This window comes from Zeugodacus cucurbitae, chromosome 4 (genome assembly GCF_028554725.1).
Source record: "Zeugodacus cucurbitae isolate PBARC_wt_2022May chromosome 4, idZeuCucr1.2, whole genome shotgun sequence".
Taxonomy (NCBI): Eukaryota; Metazoa; Arthropoda; class Insecta; order Diptera; family Tephritidae; genus Zeugodacus; species Zeugodacus cucurbitae.
Window position 1 is genome coordinate 47,038,639 of NC_071669.1, and position 22,927 is coordinate 47,061,565.

Sequence of the window (22,927 nt, forward strand, 5' to 3'; positions counted from 1 at the left end):
AATATGAATATGAATATGAATATGAATATGAATATGAATATGAATATGAATATGAATATGAATATGAAGATGAATATGAATATGAATATGAATATGAATATGAATATGAATATGAATATGAATATGAGTATGAGTATGAATATGAATATGAATATGAGTATGAGTATGAATATGAATATGAATATGAAGATGAATATGAATATGAATATGAATATGAATATGAAGATGAATATGAATATGAATATGAATATGAAGATGAATATGAATATGAATATGAATATGAATATGAATATGAATATGAATATGAATATGAATATGAAGATGAATATGAATATGAATATGAATATGAATATGAATATGAATATGAATATGAGTATGAGTATGAATATGAATATGAATATGAATTTGAATATGAATATGAATATGAATATGAATATGAATATGAATATGAATATGAATATGAATATGAGTATGAGTATGAATATGAATATGAATATGAATTTGAATATGAATATGAATATGAATATGAATATTAATATGAATATGAATATGAATATGAATATGAATATGAATATGAATATGAATATGAATATGAATATGAATATGAATATGAATGTGAATATGAATATGAGTATGGGTATGAGTACGAGTATGAGTATGAGTATCAATATGAATTATTAATTTCCTTTTAATTAAATGTAATTAATTATTTTAGTAACTTTTATTAACTTATTTTTTATTTTTTATTACTATTTATTTATTTTTATTTATTTTATATTATCATTTAATTCATTACTGTTATTTCCTGTTATTAATATGAGCTTATCAAATGCAAATTAGTCCAATTGCCTACGTTGGCAATATATACATTAACCAAAGTCATAAAGATAAGCAAATGAGCACATATATTTGCAAATTATATGCACTTAAATTTATTTGCTGATATATTCTATGTATATATATGTAAGTACAGCTATTATTATCAAATCCATTGCAAAGTGATACAATTGATTTTTTTAACACAAATAAATAATAGTAAAACCACATTGTCTAGATAAGAATGCAAACAAACTTGACTTGAATATTGCGTTAATCTTATTGTTGTTATGAATAACAATGATTTGGCAATTTGCTTAACCATTTTAGCGTATTCCATAATAATCTAATAAACAAACTTTCCAGCGTGTGACTGTATGCCATTCAGGCATATGATGGATAAGTATGTAGAAAGCGCTAAAAATACATGGTATATATTTATATATGTATATGTATGCCTGGACTTTTACACCTAAAAAGTGATTCTAGTGTGCGCTTTGCTTGCGTAATGCGCGTTGTTTAAGTGGAAGAAATGCTTCGTGTGAATTTTCATATATTTGTACAAATACATACCTACATGGCTATGTGCAATGTGTGTGCACTTGTTTTTATCAAATTTGCAGTAATTTTTCACGTGAAAACGCAATTTGCTTTGAATGTATTTGGTAAAGTGCTTTAGCCTTGAACTTGATTAGGAGAAGACGTGCAATGAACTACAAATTCATGTCGTTTTTATTATTTTTTCAGTGTTTTATAAATAAACTGCTGTGTTGTTCGGTATTAGATGTTTGCCTATAATAAATGCTTTAAGGTTTCTGCAGTTGAGTGTGATCTCTGCGGGGTTTGTGTATGAAATTTTGGATTTTTATGTGTTTGAGTGAAATTGTATGGAAACGACAGGAGAAAAATAATATATTTATGATTATTATATTTTTTTTATAATTATATATACTTTATTCAAATAAAAACTTATTTTATTGATTTTATTTCATACATATTTTTTATATTTATCAAAAATCAATTTCGATCGAAATATATAAAAAATTTAAAATATTTATTTTTATTACCCTTCTTCAATTATATAATTTAATTTATATATTTTTAAAAAAATTCCAAAAATATTACAAAAAAAATTGAAAATTTGTACAACAAATGTATTGAAAATTTTATTTATTTTCTTCCACTAACATTTGATTTCAGAAATTTTAAATTATTCATAGCAATATCATTTCTGAAAAAAAAAATTTCTCTATTTTAATTTTTGAATTAAATTTAAATATCTTGAGATTTATAATTATTTGCTTCCTCTAAACTTTGTTTTTAGAAATTTTTCATTAGAAATAAGATTCTAGAAAAAAATATTTTTTTTAAATAATCGCAAATTAAATTTTTTGTTTTTAATTCTAAATTCAATTAAGGAAATACAAACAATATGCATATACAAGCGTTAACATTAGCGTCTGCTAAAATATTGGCATAAACAAAATGTTATGTAAAAACCTGCTCTCAGCTCGCATATGGAACGCTGCTAGTCTCAAGTACAAAGAATCAACAAGTAAACAAAATAAAACGAAAATTCCGAAAATATATACAACGAAAACGAAAAACAATAAATAAAGCAAAACCAAAAAAAAAAACAGCCAAAAAAGTAACGCTTTAAGCGAGTCAAGGTTAGCCTTTTGTATACAAACAACAAAAAAGCAAAAACAAAAAGCGAAAACCACAAAATTATTACATAATTTCGTGTAAGCGCGCATACATGCTTGCACACGGTCGAAACACGGAAAGGTGTGTGTTTCAGCGAAATAATGCGCATAGCCTTACGTAAAATGACCTCCAATCGCAGTAAAAACAAATAAATGCGACTACGCACACACAAACATGCATATGACAGTAATAAGTGCACAAACCAGTGGCAAACAGCGCACAAAGTGGAGCGATTTAAAATGTGAAAAATACTAGATATACTTATTTGTATTTATGTGTGTATATCACGAAATATAATGCCATAAAATTGCGCTGAAAAATTGTCAAATGTGCATGTTTGTTTGTATGTAAATGGCAACAATAACATTTATGCAAGTAAATAAATAATTAAATAAAAGCCACCGCAGGCCGCTATGCGAATACCCGTTGCAATTAAAAGTATTGTGTGATAAATATTTCATGCTCACGACATAACAATAGCAACAACAACAACAAACCCAAACGATACACGCCCACAACAGTTCCGCATTGGACGCTGAATGTTGGATAAATAATTTATTTATCGTTTTAGTGACAGCAAAATATTTGTTTTATTAAAAATTTATTCATTGTTGTTTTTGTAATGCTTTGTTGTTGTTGTACTATAAAAATGATGATTTTAATTTTTGTTCAAAGATAAAATAATTAAATATTATAGATATGCATAATAATACTAATTCAATTCACATTGGCTCTGGTGCACCATGGCGTATGAGTAATGGATTTTTGCATTTGATTGCAATAAAATTAAGAAAATTTTTACAAATAACAGTTGAACTTTAAGTCGAGACTCGAGTTAGAGAGGCTGCGAGTTATGGAATGTAATTTGTATGGAATTTGACTTCTTTTGCCAATTCAAGAGTTCGAGTTATGGAGACATTCGAGTTATAGAAGTTCGAGTAATGGAAGCTCAACTGCATTTTGTTTCCGTAAATTTCTGTCCATAAAAACGTTGTATATATATATTAAATAAAAATTTTGAAAAATTTCGTATTTTTTTATAGAATTTTTTTTAATATTTTGTTGCTTTGTATTGGAAATTATTTTTTGATAATTTACAAAAAAAAAAAATCTTTTTGGAATATTTATAATTTTTTTAAACATCAAAAAACGTATTTAATATATTATATTTTTCCAAAAAATTTAAGTAGAAATTACCGCATTCCACCTAAAAATCTCTATATTACATTCGTTAAACTGTAATTATATTAATAAAGCTTTTTCACACAGAAATCCTCTCACCATGGCACCTTCAAAAAATAATTTACATTTCACTTTTTGTTCTACCTTTTATCTGTAAATCAATCAGCTGTTTCCTACACCAAAAACATGCAATCACATGAATATCTAAGATACTGCGCCTGAATTGCACACCTGCTGGCAGTCGCTTTGTTCCTCAGCCAATACAGCAGAAACAGTAAAAGGAAAATGCCAATAGCGACAGACACCCAACGAAGTAAACGTCAACAATAGCAACAAAGCAACGGCAAGGTAGCGCAACAACAAAAAAAGCAAATTATTATTATTATTTTATATTCAAGGCCAGTACACTGCACAACGACCCATAACAGCAGCAGTAACAACAACAGCAATAGCAATAGCAACAATGGCAATCGCACATAACAGCGATAATAATAATAAACAACACTTCACTGCACATGACTTTGCAATCACAAATATAACACACAACTGCATTTAGAGTGATATACAAATATATAAACATACCTATGGGTATGGATATATACATATATTTCTATAAGTAGTCAAGTACAAGGATAGAGCGTAAGTAGAATGTGTACATTTTTTGCTTTACTTTATAATAATTTGAATTTCTTAAATCTAGTTCTTAGAAGAACTGCTAATGGATCTTTAATGGGAACCTCTTTTATAGCAGCAACAACAGCGGATGCTTTTCGGATACCTGCTGTATGACTAGAAATTACTCACTGTACTGTGACTAATACTTTACTTAAAATATCCCAATATTAAGTACAAATTTATTTCACTGTACCAAAAAACATTTTTTTATTTCGCTCGTGCCGGCGAATGAACTTTAAGACAGCAAATGACAGCGTATAAATGAATGATCTAAGCTTTTTCAAAAATTTGTTGTATATAAATCAAGTTCTTAAAATTTTTTCCAACAACTGCAAATTCCTGCGCAACATTGCCGCGAATAATTAATCAATTTCATTGGGTTTGTTAAGAACAGCTGTTATTATATATGTATGTACATGTATCGTATCATATTGTAAAAAAGAGAAAGATAAGCAATAATGCTAGAAGAATGCAATATTAACATATGTATAAACACTAGAGACATGCAGATTTAGCACTTCGATGCGCTAAGTACTTTTTGGCACAACGCCAATGAAATCAAATCGTCACGTAGTCCAAGAAGTAAGAATGTGAGTAATTTCAAAATTATTTTTCAATAAATAAATTGTCGCTTGAGTTGACTTTGTTTATATTAATTTGATTGCCATTAGAATGGCGAATAATTATAAAATATGATTTTTTAGTTTCTGAACAGCATTTTCTGTTAAACAAGCTTGCTGAGGTGTATTTATGAGTGTTTACCTTAACTCATTAAATGATTATTGAACAATTAAAATATTTTAATTTCGTGATTTTTTCAAAGTCAATACATTCTTATTCCATTTTATTTTATCTCTCCCTTTTCCTGTTTGTGCTCTCAGCTAATGCCTGCAACCACATTTTATATCATTGCATAATCATCTCACCAGTTCACATAATTTCTAATACATTAATTTTTACTTCACTGATTCATTTCATCACTTTATTTTTATGCTTGTGTGCAACTCTATGTTGGCATTCTAACTTTATCGCTGCTAATACTACATTAATTCTATTCATGGATTCACACATTTTACGCCATTTAGAAGGGCTTTTACAGCATTATCATGAACACGCGTTTAACCCAATAAACACTTTCTAGAAGAATTGAATAAAAATGTGGTATAAATAGTGACTTGTATAAAAATAAAAATTATGAAACGAAAAAATATCACAAAACGATTTTATTTACCAGAATTGAGATGTAGCGAGACGTCGAAAGAACTGGTATAAACTGTTATAATTATATATTTCTTCAATAAAAAATATTTTACAGTCTTTTATAAACTTTTTAAATGAATCAAACCAACAACTACTATAAAAAGTGAGTGGTGTAATCAATTGGAAAGGAATTAAGCAACTAAATATCACAAAATTCCATAATTTACCAAAACGTGGAAGTAATGAAACGAAGAAAGATCTGGTATAAACAGGTATAATAAAATATTTCCTTATTAAACAGTAGCACTATAAACTAAACTAATTATTAATAATTCCGAGTACTTCTAGTACACTGTTCTTAGCTTTTTAATTTAAATATTTAAAATAATGAAATTTTATGGAAGAAATGATAAATAATGTTATAAATGTTATGAAAATATAAATTTTGTCCGCTGGTATATTCCTAACAGTATGATCACGCACATAAATATGCAGACAATTTCACATGGTCGTTATTGTGTTGGTTTAGCAGCATGTCATTTCCAGCTCACACATTTTTTTTTTTTTTTTTGTTACTTTACTAATTTGATAAATAGGTAAATTATGTGGGCGACTTTAAGGAATAGATATACGGGCTTGCATGTTGGCCTCAGTTATGTAGGCTTGATAATATGTGAAAGTGCGTAGGAAATTGCGTAAGTAAGCTAAATGACTTTTTGTATTATAAAAAATGTTACTTCTGATATAAAGAAATGATAATGTATGGCAATTGCGTCATGGTGCAGTAGCTTGGTTAATAAGCAGAAATATTTATGTGTCTTAAAGGGATTTCGAAAGTCTGAAAGCACGAAGTTTGAAAATATTTTTATAAAAAGATTGTAAAATAAAATAAAATAAAATAAAATATAATTAAATTAAATTAAATTAAATTAAATTAAATTAAAGTAAATTAAAGTAAATTAAATTAAATTAAATTAAATTAAATTCAATTCAATTAAATTCAATTAAATTCAATTAAATTCAATTAACTTAAATAAAATAAAATAAAATAAAATAAAATAATATATAATTAAATTAAATTAAATTAAATTAAATTATATTAAATTAAATAAAATAAATAAAATTTAATTTAATTAATTTAAATTTAAATTAAAACAAAATAAAATAAAATATAATTAAATTAAATGAAATTAAATTAAATTAAATTAAATTAAATTAAATTAAATTGAATTAAATTAAATTAACTTAAATAAAATAAAATAAAATAAAATAAAATAAAATAAAATAAAATAAAATAAAATAAAATAAAATAAAATAAAATAAAATAAAATTAAATAAAATTAAATAAAATTAAATTAAATTAAAAATAAAATAAAATAAAAATAAAAATAAATTAAATTAAATTAAATTAAAAATAAAATAAAATAAAATAAAAATAAAAATAAAAATAAAAATAAATTAAATTAAATTAAATAAAATTAAAAATAAAATTAAATTAAATTAAATTAAATTAAATTAAATTAAATTAAATAAAATTAAAAATAAAATTAAATAAAATTAAATTAAATTAAATTAAAAATAAAATAAAATAAACTAAAATAAAATAAAATAAAATAAAATTAAATTAAATTAAAAATAAAATAAAATAAAAAAATAAAATAAAATACATTTTTTTCTTTTCATTTTTGATTAGTTTTTTAAATATTTAATTATTTAAAATTGCCAAATATTTATTTATTATAGATTTTCAAATATTTCCATTATATACAAATAACAAAAAACAATTTAAAATAACCAATATACAATTTCAACTGCCGTTATCATTTCGAAATTCGTTTTCATAACCAAACAACACTGCGGCCGTTACAAATACGAGTAATAACTGTGTGGTTGCGCAAACGTCCTTTCGAATTTTACCATATTAGATAATCAGCGCTGCAAACAGTCATCCCTGCCTACACAAGTACCGCTATGCAATCATGTAAACATTAACAGGCACACCAATACACACAAAGCAATCACTTAACAGCACTAACGTTATATATATTTTGGTAAGTATTAAATTTGTACGCAGCACCTCCTCCCTTTTGCTCCTCCCATTGTCATCATAGACATATTGCAGTTGAGCACACATTTTTATGTAGCGTATTTTCGGGCATCAAATGCTTATGTAATTGAGCGACGCACAACGCAACAACAAACACAACAATGGCAAAAGTGTTGTAGCAACACCTACAACAACAACAACAACAGCGACATGCAGAGCGCGCCAAATAACAGTTTCGACAACGTGGTCGCTTACACTCACTTGGCTGTTACACACGTAAACGTCACTGAAACCGGCTTTTTGCGCAATTATGTTGCTGTTGTTGTTATTGTTGTTAGTTTCATTTGTTGCTGTTGCTAACAAATTGTCTTGTGGCCGCTCTTTGGCGTGTCTTTTTAATGTTGCTTGTGTCTCTGCTCGCTAACGCGCCCAACTCTTTCGTCTCATTGATAATTCGGCCACAAGCAAAGGTATTGCCAAAAGCTGCTGGGCCAGCGAAACAGTCAGCCAGTTGTAGCAATGCTCTTTGCTCTTCGTTTTGGCCAACTCTCTGCGTTGTGCACTCTTTCTTAACTGTTTGTCTTTCTTCGCGAATTTTTGTCTTTCGTACTTTTTTGCTGTACTTTAATTTTGTTTTTGTGTTTTTATTTCGTTTATTTTGTTTTTTGTTTTTCCTTCTCGTCTTGCTCTCTCTCTGATTTTCGTAGCTGTGTTGGTGTTGTGCCATTGTTGCGTGGTGGCCTGCGCTTATGGAAAGTATGTCAAAGTCAAATGCTGACGATGCCGAAGACGATGATGACGGAGCGTGGCCAACAAGGCGCTACGGCTGCGCTGCCACATTAACACGTCGCCTTTGCGGTAAGCGGGGCGCTCACATACACCGATACATAAGTGGGTCTGCACATTACATAAGCGGCGGTAGCTGCTGCTGTCTGCCGTCTGCTGTCGGCTACTTGATCTGGCATTCGTCTCTGGGTTCGTCAGCTACTACCAAGCTGAGCTGGCTCACTTAAGCGCTTTGCGCCAACAGCTGTGGGTTAGACCTGGTTTTCGGCGTTAACGCGCTTAGTAACTGCACTTTGGCAACTCAACCAAAGCGTTGGGTCTTACTCTCAAGCCTCTTTCTCTTTTTTCGTCGCTTATTACATTTTAATAGATACTTGTTGTTGTTGTTGTTGTTATTTCATCTTTGTTTTTGAGTTGGCGCATCGCTTGGCTTCGTGCTTCAATTGTCGAAATGTGCAACAACAACAACAATATTGTCGAAAATTAGCTAAATATAACGTCGTCTTGAACATGTCGCCGTCGCGTTGTTTAATCATCACATTTGTTTTTATTGTTGTTGTAACGTTATTTTTTATTTGCCTTCTGCACTTTCGTAAGCCGTCGGCTTCATTTGCTGCTCTACAGCCGGCATTTGTGGTTATATATTAATCACGGCTTTGTTGTTGTGATTGTTGTTGTGTTACATTTTCTATTGTTGCGCCGTTTTAATCGTTTTTATTTTTTTGTTTTTGGTATTTTAATATGAAATTAAATCGTGATTTGTAAATGCCCCTTCGTTTTTTGTTATTGTTTTTCTCTCCCCTCGCCTCGTTGCCGCAATTACTTTGCGCCGCTTTTTAGCATTTTCCTCTTAAGCGCCACAAATTCGATTACGATTTCGTTTATTTACAGCATTGCCTTCGCAATCGTTTGCTTTAGTTGCTGTTGTTGTCGTTGTTGTTTGCTGCAATTTTGTGTTGTAACAATTTTGATTGTGCAGTACTCGGCGGTTACTTAATCAAATATGGACAGACCCGAAAACCAATCCCAATTTCAAACCTAAAATGTAGACAAGGCTAGTTGGCTGTCTGAAGACTTGGAGAGTCGGTGGGAAGCGAGGCGCGGTGCGTCGTGCTGAGACGAGACTTGTAAGCGGTTGTGAGATTGTGCAAATCGTCGTGTTGTGGCCGAACATTTATTTGTTGGTCTAACGGTTGCGGCATCGTTATGTTAAGGCTAAATTTTGTGGGCTTATTAGATTGTCAGTCACTGCTGTTGTTATTGTTGTTGTGTTTACCCAGTCAACTGTGTGTGCTTAGATTCCGTTGTGTAGGTGGAGTTGCAATTAGAGTTGAATTTTGGTTGTTGCAGGGCTTTGTAGCCCAACGGAGCGTTGTTTGGTTGTGATAGAGGGTGTGCAATATTTGGCAATAATCTGCATGTACTCGTACTTAGTAGGAATGTTAAATTGTGTAAACACTTGTATAAGCATAAGATTAATCCCTTGTTAGGGTAAGTAATGGTAATGCAGCATGCCAGTAGGGGCTTGTGTGGGTAATTGTGGCAAATAAAAGTGAAATGCATGTATGCATATTAGCTTGTGGTGTGGTTATGTGGGCGCTTATGCAATAAATAAGTGATCGAGGTATATGTATGTACATATGTATGCTAATTGCAACAATAAAGTTGTTATGCAAATTACATCGTAGATGGAAAACGTGAAATTTTTATTATGCAGATTTGAAAATAATTAAAAAGTTTCGCAGATGTACAGTTTTATTTTTCTTGTTACTAGCATTTATATGTAATATAATTCGCTAAGATATAGGGGAAGCTTTTTTCGAGCGAACACTTTTTAGATGAAAGCTTTTTCAAAGCTAAATACTTATTCAAGTGAAAGCTTTTTTCGAGTGAAAACTGTTTCCATTGCAAGCTAATTTTGGAGTGAAAGCTTTTTTGAAATGAAAGCTTTTTTCAAGTAAAAACTTTTTTGAAGTGAAAGCTTTTTTCAACTAAAAGCTTTTTTGAAGTGAAAGCTTTTATCAAGGAAACATTTTTTTAAGGTTAAAGCCTTTTTCATGTAAACAGTGAAAGCATTTTTCAGTTGAAAGCTTTTTTGAAGTGAAAGTTTTTTGGAAATTAAGCTTTTTTTTTCGATTGAAACGTTGATCACTTGATCGTTTTTTTCAAATGAAAGCTATTTCCAAAAGCTTTTTTTCAAGTGGAAGCTATTGTCGAGCAAAATGTTTGTTAATAGAAAGCTTCTTTAAACAGAAGCTTTCGCAAATAACGTTTTTAGAGTGAAAATCGATACTTAATAAAAGCGAAAAAGACCTATTTATATTAGCCGGAAATATTTCCAAAATTATACTTGTTATCTTTAATTTATAATCTAGCCACCCTAATATTAAGATCTAAATTTTCAAAAATTAAATGAACTATCGATGAAAACAAAGCATATATGGACAAATAACTTAATACAAGTGAGTTCGAAGTGTGAAATCGGTTGCAATATTTGAATATTATTGTAACCGAAGATTGACTCAACTATGGACTTTCTACTGAAGTAAATCAAATATGAAGTTGATTGATAAGCATAAAATGTATACAAATTAGTAAACTAGCTGATGAAATAATTTTCAAAAATCACACTGCATCAACGTAACATTTTTATTTACTTACATTACGAACACAAATTACTCAAAAACATGTACACAATTAGTTACGTTATTACAGTTATAACGCAATAGCTGCTGTAACGGTAGTTTCAACAGTATACACTTACGAAGCTGACAAGTGAACAAACAACTCACGCTGTAGGTGGCAACTCGCCGTATCACCGCTAAACAAACAAACACAAACACAAGTAAACCTAAGTTCACCGACACGCGGTTATATCATGGCTAACTTTAGCATGCTTCTACTCGTATCTCCCACGTACGTACTCACATGTAAATATCTCGTAATAATTGTGTAACTTTGATTGCAATCGGCGAATGAAGTGGGCAATAAATATTTATTTTGTTGTTGTTGTTGTTATGTATTACATGCAGTTAAATATTATGCCATAACAACAATAATATTGAATAATAAATAGTTAGGTGTCAAGTGCAGCATGCTAATAAAAACGCTAAATATTACGTATTACGTTAGTTGTGAGACTAAATAAGTCGTAATAATACAAATTAATTAGCATTTTTTAGCATTTTTTATGGAGGCTGACGCTAGGAAGTGCATAACTTAATAATCAGGTATCAAGTTAAATTACCGTGTTTTAATTTGGTGAGCTTTATATGCATGCTTTCATACACATATATATATTTTTACGGTTATAAGTAATTTTACACGCTTTGAGACTTAGAATTCGATATACTACTAAGAATTTCCTTACATTTTTATTAGGTAAGTTAAGTTATTGCAAAACTATTGTGCAATATTGCGATTTTTTATTGTTTTCATTCTATTTGCATTACTATTCATGACTAATGTAATGCTTTGCGTGTTCGTAAGCTGTGAAACGAAGCGTTTCGAACTATGAAATTTTCTTATGAACATTTTTCACTCACAAAAAACAAATAAAAAACTCGCATGATAGTAATTGAAATCGCATGCTCTCGCGAGTAAGTGCGAGTTTCATAACGGTGATATGCTAGAACTTAATGATAAGAGTGTTTAGTGAAGCGAGATCAACATCCGACAACTTAAGCATACAAGTATGTAAATATTATATGTATTTCATAACTAGAGCCGGGAGAATTTTTTTGAAGATATTAAATAAATAATAATATTTATATTTATTATATAAATAATATATATATTTATTACAAATTCTTAAAGCTGAAGCAAATGCTTGCAAGTATATATTTGGAAATATGCATGATTTTTTTTTTTAATTTTTGTTGTTGTTGCATTTATTTTTACATTTTTATTTATTTCACATTTTTTCGCAATAAGTCATTCCAGTTTAAAATTCTTGCTTTCATATGTCAGCTTTGAATGAACAGTTATTTGAACAACAACAAACGGAATTTTACAAATAAACTATTATGCGCTTTGAATATTGTTTTTGTACTTTTATTTATTTATATTTCGATTGCGAACAATCTTGACTCATTCAGACATAATGTAGAAATGTATGAATGTATATGAAAAAAATGTGATCAGAATTATAACAACTTGACTTAAATATAGCGTATTCTTCACTTCCCTGCTGTGGAATTAACGGGGTTTAGACTATAATCCCCAAGTCTACAATGGCTGCTTTTGGGTTTAAGAGTAGCGAAACGAACATACTAGCTCAGCTGTTTAAACAATCTGTTAACGCTTAGTGAAAAGTATTCCTCTAGCAAACTTACATTGCACTTTTTGAAAGTTATTTAACATTTGAACCGTTCTCGATAGTGAAACTGTAAAACCAATCACTAAAAACTGTTCTTAGGAACCGTATACTCTCGATTTTAACTCGCTAACTTACTTGTTCGCTGAAAGATTTCACGCTCAAAAGTAGCGAGAGTAGCGAGTAAATGCCAAATCAAAAGCAACTAGTAATATCATAGGACCAGCAGTTGTTAAAAATTTGGTCCTTTTCGGATTTGTACATTTTCGATATGAAAATTCGTAATTTTTCGAGAAATCGTCTTCACCGACTTGAAAAAATTGAGTTTTGAGATAAACGTATTTAAAGTTTTAAATTGAAATTAACGTGTCTTGATTGCCGGAAGGGTCGTATCTCTTTGAATTTTACTCCGATAGAAATTGTTTGAGAGTATTTTTCAAATATTGTACTATTTTATGAGAATTTATTTTTCAAATTTTTTTCTCTTATACTAGTATTATTTCTTCTGTAATGGAGTAAGAATGATTGGTGGACCGGAAAAATTGGTATATGAAAGGATAAGCTCCAACCCTATTAAGTCTACTGAAATCATGCAATTTAAAGTGTTGAAGCTGGCAATCGTAAAGAGAAAATATTAAAGGAATATATTTTCAATATTGGGAAACATAACTGACACAAGCTTAATAGATCTAGAGATGTAAGGAATAAGCATGAACAATATAGAGTCAAATAAATTAGAAATATTAAACAAAAAATTCAAAGTTGGCAATTCTAATTGGTGAGCAAATATGATTCAATATGATTTAATAATAATAAGAAGTGGCTTAGGCAACATATTTTTTATAAATATTAAATCAATATTTATTAAAGTACAATTGCAATTAATTTAATATTAATATGTAAGGTGGCAACCCTAATATTTAGTTATTTGTGTTTTGACATTTTTAAATATTTTTTTGATTCTAGAAATAATTAAAATATAAAATCATAAAACAACTATTTAGGAATCAAAAAAAAAAATATTTCGAAACTTTACATTATTTTTAAATATTTTAATTTTTTAAACCAAAAAGTTATTATAATGCAGTGTATACCAAACTGTCTGACAAGATTTAAATTTTTACTACCAAAAATCATTTATTTTATTTCCAAATTTACGAAGTTGGCAACCCTAATCACTATAATTAAAATTTCAAGTGACTATCAGCTATCAAAGTTAAAAGAAGAGAAGCGCCTTAAACAACATTGCATTTATATCTTCATATAATTAAAAACTATTTTAGTTGGCAACCATGCATTCAATTATCTTCAGACGTAAATTATTTAATAAAGCTCAACTTCTTGTTTACTTTACATAAAAATATTTATGGCTTATGCAATCACAGTTCGCAGCAAATTACATAAATTAAAATTCTCATTAAATTCATAAACTCCTCGGTGTCATATTTCTGCTTACTTGCTCCTTATTATGCGCATATATTATCTAATATTTATTATTTTGTCATAATATTCTTGCTAAGAACAATGAAAACACCATCAAAACAATAATTGCATGCATAAGCCTAGAAACTGAGCAAGTGCATATATATTTACATATATGTATATGTAAGTATGTAAAGCACACACCAAAAACGATTGCATAAGTTCTGCCACACAACCATAATGTGCTCACATTACAAACGCAGTAATTATGAAACTCAATTCCAGCTGCATAATCATATTCTTGATCGTCGTTGACGTAATTGAAATGCCAACAGTTAAATATGCATTTGCATGCCTTTCGGAGTACATGCATACATACATACATACAAATATACTTCTACTGCTAATGCAAGCCTTCATACATACATATGTACATATATAAATGCACCGTTATGTTCCTGTGCATACTACAAGTACTCAACTTGATTACGACGATTGCCGCTTAGCATTGCATAAATTGCCAACAAAAATTGCTTATTGTTCAGTTATGTTTGTATGTGTTAGTATGTGTGTGTGTGTGTGTGTGTGTTTGTGCAATCATATTTCACTCTCATTTCGGTTGTTGTTGTTGTTGTTGTTGTTGTTTATATATGTATGCGTGTGCGAGCACACCCAGCAGGCATTACTCAATTCTCAGTTTTCATTTCGATCTGAATGGGCTCGTTTATGGGTGAACCACAAAAGCAACAACAACAACAAAATTAATAACAAAAAACAACAACAAAAATAAAAATAAGAACAGAGTATAAGAAAAATGAAAATCGCCAAAAAATAAAAAATGCAACAAAAACAAAGGCAACAACAACAACAAAAATTAACAAAAATAAAAAAAATTACAATAACAAATATATCAAAAAACTTAATAAAAATTACAAAAACAAAACCAACAAAAATAACTACAAGTGAAATAACAACAACAAAGCCATCACAGCAAATAATAAAAATAAAGAAATTAAAAAATAAATAAAAATCTTAAAAGCAAAATCCGTTGCAACAGCAGTCAAACACCGCACGAAATGGCAAAAATTGCAAACAAACAATGCGACCATTTGGCTCACTAACTGGCTGACGAACTGCCTGAGTGACTGTATGGCTAAGTGACTGCTTGACGAAACACCCGACTGACTCACCGCCCGAGTTGGCTGGCTGAGTTGCTCGAAGGCATACTTTATGCTCATATTGCGACATTTTTACTGCCGCCAACTGAAAATGAGGACAAAGTGGCACAAACACAAACATGCACATATGAATATACAACAGCACAGCTTTGCAACCAACAACAATAGCAGTAACAATAGCGGCAGGCAAGCAACAAGCAGCAGCTGTTTACTCATATGCAACAGTTGCACATCGAGTGCAATCGTATAAGTAAGTAATACCGTTACATTCGGCGTAGTCACCGCTGCCGCAGTAGCTAATGTAACTGTGCGCTTTGCAGCAATCGTTGTTGCTTTTTGTTGTGTTTGTGGTTGCGTTGCCGTCAATGACGTCGACGTCAGCGCTTTTGCAATTGCCTCACAATCACCGCATGCAACGGCATTTGTTGCACGTTGTGCAGCTGTTGCATTTAAGCCGCTGTTGTAAGCATTTTTGCGCCAGTACACGCCGCTTCAGCGCAACTTCGTTTGTGGTTGCTGTCTTGGATTATGAAATGGAGCCGCAACACAGCCAAAAGTGAAATATCAAAGCAGCAAAATGGCAAAATGAGAACATTGCGAAAATGGACTGCTTGCAGTTACTTGTATTAAGTGTGTCACAATGTGGCGTATATGTGTATGTATGTAATACTTATGGGAGTAGCTGTGGCCTGGATAGAGTACAGTGGTACTGATATTTAAATTTTTTTAAATAATTTACTATTTTGAATCCTAAAGGTAGGCAACACTTTAGTAAGAATCCGGCTAAAACTCTTTCTGCCAAACGTGTTGCCTACCTTTAGGATTGCAAAAATAAAATGGAGTTTAATACCAAATTTCGTCTTACGTTTGTTTATATAATATTAAAATTCAACTTGATTATATATTTCAGCTAATGATATATACTTGAATTATTTTTGGAAAATGCAAAATTAGACTAGATTAAATAATATATTTTTTTTATAATTTTTCATATTTTCTTTCAATTTTGTAAAATTAAAAAATCAAAGTATTTTTATACTTTGTATATTAATTCTTTGGTTGCTTATAAGCATATTTTTTTCTTTTAATAAAAACAAATTTAACAAAATGTTTCAAATTTAAACTTCAGAATATCAAAATCGACAAAAATGTTGAAACAATTACAAAATAATTCTTTGGCAATGCTTGGTGGGTTTTCGCATTTAAATTATAAATAATATTTAGGAAATATATAGAATTCTTTAAATAATTTACTATTTTGAATCCTAAAGGTAGGCAACACTTTACTAAAAACTCTAAACTCTTTAAACTCTTCCAAAAGTGTTGCCTACCTTTAGGATTGCAAAACTAAATTGGGCCTAAGTCGTCTTAGTTTCCAGCATATATTATAAAATTGAATTAATCAGAAACGTGTTAGTATGCTCGGTGAGCCCCTTAAACTATAATAAAGGAGCTACAACTGTCAAAGTCAACTGAAATTATTTATTTAGCGTATTTTTATACATATGTGACCTGATCTACGAAAAGGGAGCTAACGTGCGAAAACTAGTTTTCTGGGAAACTGCTGTTAAAAATAAACAACTCTCATCTTCCATCCGAATCAACTAAAAAGTGAAAGTTGATTTTTTGACACCTAAGCCTCCTTTCCGTAGACCAGGTCACATAGAATAAATGTTTTCAAACAATTTTTACACTTTCCAAAAACACAGTGCAACTAAGTGACTTGAATTATGAGCAACACAAGCAATCTATTTAGAGCGCTGACGAAATTTTATATTTCTAAATTAGGTGCGGTATTTCATATGGTCTTTGTTGTTGTAATTGCTTTTGCTAAAATTACTACTCAACCACAATCACCGCCAAACTATGATGGGCGCACTTTTGGAGTAAAGCATATTCACCTAAAGGTGCAGCAAGCAATAATTAATATAATAAACAGCGCTCTTTTCAAGTATGAAATGAAATGAAATTTATAGCGTACAAAAGAGCGAAGCCTCACAAAGCCCACACATTTATATTTAATATCGTGCTAACATACAACGTGAACTATATGAACTGCTTCAAAACTGAATTGTCTGCAAATTTGCGCTGCTCATGTATGCTGGAGTGGAGCACGTCTAAATATTCAACAGATTCATAAAGAATTCTTTACACTCTGCTGATTGCATCGTAAACAGTGAACTCATAAAAGGCAGTGCAATGAACCCACCAGCCGCATTCTTGCGCTGCGCACAACACACGCTTAGCTGACGCCGTCAACGCCCACCGAAGGCGACTAAAAATAAACACGAGTAATCAAAGGAATAAATGAGCATGAGTACATGAGTATGTGAACATTAAAATGTTGGTGGGCTGCCATGCACACAGGCACACATACACTCATACATATGTATGTGCATATATGACATCCTTTTTGCGCCGCTGCAGCGCCTACATACCTATATATACATACTTGACAAACAATTTTAATATTAACAATCCACTTAGGTGGCGCGCCCTCTGGACACAAAATGGAAAAAATGCCATGCAGCAACAACAACAACACGAAAAGTGTTGGAATATTTGTACGCTAGTACATGCGCCTCGAATTGAGGTGAAACGAAATTAGCATAAATGCCACAATTGACGCTTGTTCACCTTGTTGCTGTTGCTATTGCAGCGCTGTTGTTGCGGTTGGCGTGTGTCTCTGGCAATTACAGGCTGTGTGCGTGTGTGTTGGCGTGTTTAAAAGCATTTCACAGCGGAATTTTAATGAAATAAAAGGATATACGGTGGAAATTTTTACTCGTACTAGCGCATAGACGTGCGCTTTACACCTACCTATACACATAACGGCATGCATTACAAAAGTTTTACGCTCAGTGATTTCGTGTTGCGCGCGAATTGTTGATAATGTTTGCTAAGTACCTAATTTGGAATTTGAAATCAGTTGGGAATTTGTGTGTGGAATTTAATCTAAAAATTAAAAACAATGTGAGAAATAAAGGCATTTGAAACTCTTGGCTTGTAGAGAATAAAAACTGGTTTAAAAATTTTAAATTGTGTTGAAATATTTTTACAGAATTATTTGCTCGAGTAGTTAATCAGCGTTGTTGTACTAATAACCCATTTAAACCCCTTTAAAACTTGCACGGTAGAACAATCTGATATATATTTATGACTTAGTCGACATTTCTAGATATATAGAAGAATAAATTTATTCACTCTCTTCACTTTTCTCTTGCCGTAAATGCCATCGAACAACAAAGTCTATCTAGAATTGATGAATAGACCAATAGACTCAAACCCCACATAATAGTATAAATGTATATACTAAAATATTTATCCAATTTGAAGACCTTATATAAGACTCACAATCCAAAAACTACCTTTTATTTAATATCTGGTTCATCTTTATTGAAACAGCAAAGTTTCCTGAGATCTATGTCAGTTAGACTTGAATACACGGCGTATGAGTAACATTACTTCCATAGCAGGAAAAAACAGGATATTTGAATAATATTCAACCAGTAATGCTTTAGTTTGTTTTCTGAAAATATTTCGGGAACTGTAGAACTAGTGTCGAAGACAGATAAATATTGAAAAGTGAAAGGAATCACAAATGGTGAAGAACCTGTTAGTTTTTTGAATTCAATATTTTTTTTTAATATTCTTCAGATGAGTTATTTCGCTGAGTATCGCATAGGCAAAGTTTTATATTTGCCTTTAAGTACTAATAAATTAAGATTTAAAGAGCCAATAAAATTTAAATTTTTTCTTCAAAATAATTTCTACATCTCTTCAATAAGCCCTTCCACTTAAACCATTTCACACACAACACAAATCCAATCACTTTTTTATTGTCGCAAAAGTGCACACCTTTAGCTGTCTTCAACAGCGGCACGTGTATTTTGTACTTATGTATGCATGCATATATGTAATCCGTCAGTTTGTAAATATTTACCAATTTATTTTTAAACACATTTACTCAAACTTGCAATTAATTAGTTTACCAAAGTGTTTTTGAAAGTCTCGGCAAGCTTATTTTTAGAAATCCTATTTACCATTAATGACAAACAAATAGCTATTGTTATCGCTGACCAAGAAAATGAAATGACGCAAAAACGTCGAAATACACGAATAGCAGCGTATTTACAGAAGTCGTGATGCACATGCTTATATGTATAGTACATACCTACATACATACTTACATATATGCATATAGTGGCACCCTATAAGGAAAAATTCTGAAAGACCGGATATGACAAATAATGCAAAAACAAACATTTTAAATCATATTTTCTTATATAATACTCTTACTTAATATATATGTAAATAATACAAAAAGCACTTAAGTGTATCGAGTTTTTTGTAGTCATTACTAAGAACTATTTCAGTTAGTTTGCAGGTTCTTTTTGGGAACTCGTTTTCTTTATTTGGTTTGCTTAGAAATGTTGTCAATTTAAAAAAAAAATTGTTGTTGTTTTTTTTTTTAGCAAAAACCACTTAAACGAAGTGAGTTTTATGGTAAATATTTATTCCTAATTTTTTTTTTTCATAGCGTAAATATTATTAAAAAATTGTGCTCTCGAAGTCAACTCTTAATGATTTTTAAATGGACTGAGCTTTATTATAAAATAATATGTAATAGACAAGGTTATTTTTCAGCTTATAGAACTACCACCATTTATACATTGGTAGTCCAATTCTACGCCAGCCAAGAATAAGAAGAATCCAATTCTAGAACCACGCTCATTATGGATTTTTAGTCCTCTATTCGAATTTCGATTTCGCAAACTCAACTTGAAAACTATAGATCATAATAAGGAGGATATTATTATGGGTCATTAAGAATCAATCCAATCAGAAAACGGATATAAGAAACGCAGTAATCCTACTCAGAGATCGTGACCAGGAAACAGATGCCACAAAGCCATTGTTACCTAGACATTTTGAAGAAAATGGTCAGATTCATATTGTATGGCATGTATATTAAGAGCAGTAGCAGTGGATAGTCCACTTTTTGAGTACTCTAATTTCGAAATGTTGTAATAGAGGCAAACATACTGTTGCGTCATTGAAAAGTAAGTGTGAAGCGGCCCTATTTTACCAAAAGTCCCTAATAAGACTATTATTAAGACATGATTAACTACAGTGCCAGCATCTTCATTGCAAAACAATTTTCATTTTATTTCGCAGCATCATTCAATACTCTATCTGTAACTGAAAATCTCAAGTGCGCTCATTACAGTTGTTCGCTGCAGAAATTCCATTTCGTTTACGACTTTTCGCTTTTATTACCGCAACAACATCACACGACCCCGTAAGTTTACGAGCAGACAACGAGTATGACAGATATAAAAGACATACACTCTACATTCCAAGCATTCAGCGGCATATAGAATGGACCGTACGTGATGGTTTATCCTTAAAAGCTAGGAAGAGGTGTCACAGCACTATGCAACTTAACGTTTTGTGGAGGAAGCGACATAAACTCTTGTAATCTCATAGTGGGCAACTTCTTTACACGCTTTTATAAGCATATAGCTTTGGAGGTTTCTCTGTAAGCATGTATGCATGCTTTTAATATGCTTTGGTATCTCACTGAAAAGCTTTCAGGACTGATTTTCAAGCTAAGTAGCTGTGGAGCTTTGCTTTTCCGCGAATTTTAAGCAATGTGTTCAACTTATGGAACTCAATTTTTCATGTACGTCTTTACCTCTTTTTATTAGAAGAACTGCTTATTTGGCATTTATGGTGACCACACATGTCTTCATATATGTAAATATATTTAGTGGATGGACTTTTTCCCCATTTAGTTCGCTTTCGGCTACTATATGAATACTTCAATTAACTTTCTACGCTTTCCTTTCATCTTCGCCTCAGTTATTTGCTTTAGTTTATGTATGTTATGTCTTCAAAGCTTTGCTTTGACCACAATTCGCCATTTAGTCGGTTATTTAGTTGTGTCCTGTGGCAACAGCATTATTGCTTGGGTGAAATACTCTTTCATTTTGGAAGTGGTAGTAAATTTTGCGGAATTGGATTGCAGGAAAGTGTGGAAAAATGCTGAATAATTTGTTCTACGATATATTTGCATGCATAAATTTGCAAAAAAATGTTAATATCCTTAACTGATTATAGATGAATGATTATAGCATTGAATTTTTTTTTTTGGTAAATTTTAGAATTTTAAATTTCCAAAAAATTCTGAAAATCTTTGATTATTTCTTGAATTTTTCGATTTTACTTCGGTTTGTAATATATATTTTTACTCTTTTTGAGAATTATTGATTTTCTTTTGAAGGAACACGGCATTTTCTGAATAAAAAATTTAATTTTTAAATAAAAAACAAGGTTTTAAAATTTCGAATACATTTTTTTTAATTTTTGAAAAATTTGGCTTTGACTCTTTTTTGGAATGCATACAAATTTTCGAAAATTTCTAAAACAACATTTTTCATTCTTTAGAACATTTTTTTAATTTCCTGATTCGAAATTTTTTTGGGATTTTTTTGAAAACTTCGAAATTTTTCAAAAACATATTTCAAAAAAAATTATTATTTTTTGGATAATTCTTAAATTTGTTTATTTGTTTATTCAAACCTAGTTTTATTATTTTTGAAAAATTTTGAAAGTTTTGAGTTTTTTCGAAACACTTATTCATACATATTAACCTTTCTCATCAATAACCTTCTTCATTTTTTAATCACAGGCTTGCTCACAAGCTTTCATCATCACATTTCACTGGAATATACTGCTCGACACTGCATTAATTCCGAGAAATTCATAAAAACGAGTCAAAAGTAACGCTGAGGGACAAATAAATTCCAACCAGTCGCAGAAAGTGCAATGAATTGCTGTCACACTTTTCTACAGCAAAAGCATAAAGCACGTTAACGGCACTAAATCTCGTTGACAGCCAACAGAAGAGCGATGAGCTTGAAACTGGAGCAAAATGAGCTGAAGGGTGAAACGGCGAAGGTGAAATACCAACTTTTATTGACGCCTTACCTAGAATTGCACACAGACAATGAAACAAGACAACTTTCTACTGTAAAAGCTACAACAAATCACCGCAAATTCCTTCTCTACAAAATCGTTGATCTCTGCATTGTCCAGTTTGTTGCTGAAGGTCATTCGCTTGCTGTCACAAAAATTAATTCGTATAATTTCTAAGGAATTCAACACAGCAGCAACGTCCTTTCCCAACAGCCATCAACAATTAATCGTGTGCTTAATTTACAAATTATACTCGCGCGCACTCACTCTCAGCGCTGCGTGGACGTCGACAATTAAGTTAATTGCTCGAATCCGAAAAGGAAAATAAGAATTTCGCAATAAGGCAGCGTTTAGTGTGCGAAATTATTATTATTCTATTTTTCATAATTTTTGTTTTTACATTTTCTCCACTTTTTGTGGCTGTTAACACAATTTGCGCAAACGAAGTGCCTCGGGGCATTTGAACTTTGCTAATGAAATTTTTAGTACGCAATACAATTTGTTAAAAAATATGTAGATCGACTCGGTTGTAAGGAAGCTTGCAATAGACAGGCAAATGAGAGCGACCTTTCGTTTTTTATATAAATATATATATACCAATGTCTGATGGGCGGGCCA

General features: G+C 30.7%; 1 protein-coding gene and 1 long non-coding RNA gene across 4 annotated transcripts in view; one reads left to right on the plus strand and one right to left on the minus strand.

The window, feature by feature from the left end:
* Positions 1 to 22,927, minus strand: part of LOC105221006 (uncharacterized) — a 71,622-nt gene that overhangs the window by 15,633 nt on the left and 33,062 nt on the right. The window lies entirely within an intron of this gene.
* LOC105221005 (uncharacterized) lies at positions 3,675 to 5,009 on the plus strand. Its single transcript, XR_852377.3, has 3 exons — positions 3,675 to 4,053; positions 4,104 to 4,344; positions 4,406 to 5,009. It is a non-coding gene; the product is annotated as an uncharacterized LOC105221005 (long non-coding RNA).